General features: G+C 32.5%; 1 pseudogene; it reads left to right on the top strand.

Annotated features, from left to right (window-relative positions):
* The first annotated feature begins 941 nt into the window (after nucleotides 1–941).
* Nucleotides 942–1,187, top strand: part of LOC111368913 — a 20,880-nt pseudogene continuing 20,634 nt past the window's right edge.

Here is a 1,187-nt window from a genome sequence, read left to right as displayed (position 1 = left end):
TCCATAATTATAGGGCAAATTATTTAATTAAAATCACATTTTAATTAAATATCAAATTAAAGTTCAACTCTAATTTCAACACTTAAGGTGGTTGAATTTAATTAAAATTAAATTTTAATTAAATAACAAGATTAGAGTATAAGTCTAATTTCAATAAGAAATTTAGGGCGAGACAATTTAATCAATCAAATTTTAATTAAATGTCAAATTAGAATCTAATTCTAAATTTAAGAAATGCCAGTGTGAATTATTTAATTAAAATCAAATTTTAATTAAATATTAAATTAGAGTCGAACTCTAATTTCAACGAAAATTTTAGGGTAAGACAATTTAATTGAAATAAAAATTTAATTAAATGTTAAATTAGAATCCAATTCTAATTTCTAAAACATATTCGGGTGAATAATTAATTAAAATCAAATTTTAATTAAGTATTAAATTAGGGTCAAACTCTAATTTAAATTGAATTAATATTTTAATTTAGGATAACACTCCTAAATAAAATCAAATTCAATTTAGGGTCAAATATAATATTTAAGTTAAAATTATATTTTAACAAAAACACAAAAAGTCGTCAATTTTAAATAGGTCAAAATTCAAATTTTAGGTCAAACCCATTTGAAAATCAAATTTTAACCAATTTAAAATTTTAACTCAAACTCCCCTTTTAAAGGTTGCATATTGACCCTAGTTTAAAATTTCAGTTAGAGCCCCTACCCCTTCATTTCATAAATTTCGAAACTGGTCCTTAATTAAAATTGCAAATTTGACCCCTTAAAGCAAATTGCAAGCTGGGCCCTACAATTTTTCAAATGGCATACCAGGCCCCCGCCTCCAACCACCCAAAATTGACTGTAACCCTAAAAAAACTTCACCAATTGAAACCCTAGAATTCCCTACCCTTTCTATCTTCCTATTTGGGTCCATGCGTCGCTGCCACGATGGCGACGGAGAAAAAGATTAACGGTAGTGCGTGGGTTGCTATTGCAGCGCCGCGCGCTGCTTCCGGCAAGCAGTCGGCGCATGCTGCAGTTTGATATCAGTGGCGCTCATCGCCGCTGATGATTGCGATGATGAGCGCTGCTATTGCAGCGGCAATGGACGTCGTCCAATGCACAGCGACGTCCCACACCGCTGCCTTTTGTCGCCGACGAGGCAACTTTTGCCTTCGGCCAGCTCGTACAACC

The sequence above is a fragment of the Olea europaea genome, chromosome 19, assembly GCF_002742605.1.
Source record: "Olea europaea var. sylvestris chromosome 19, O_europaea_v1, whole genome shotgun sequence".
In the NCBI taxonomy this organism is placed as follows: domain Eukaryota; kingdom Viridiplantae; phylum Streptophyta; class Magnoliopsida; order Lamiales; family Oleaceae; genus Olea; species Olea europaea.
The sequence above is the reverse complement of the archived record's forward strand: the minus strand, read 5'-3'. Positions and strand labels throughout refer to the sequence as shown.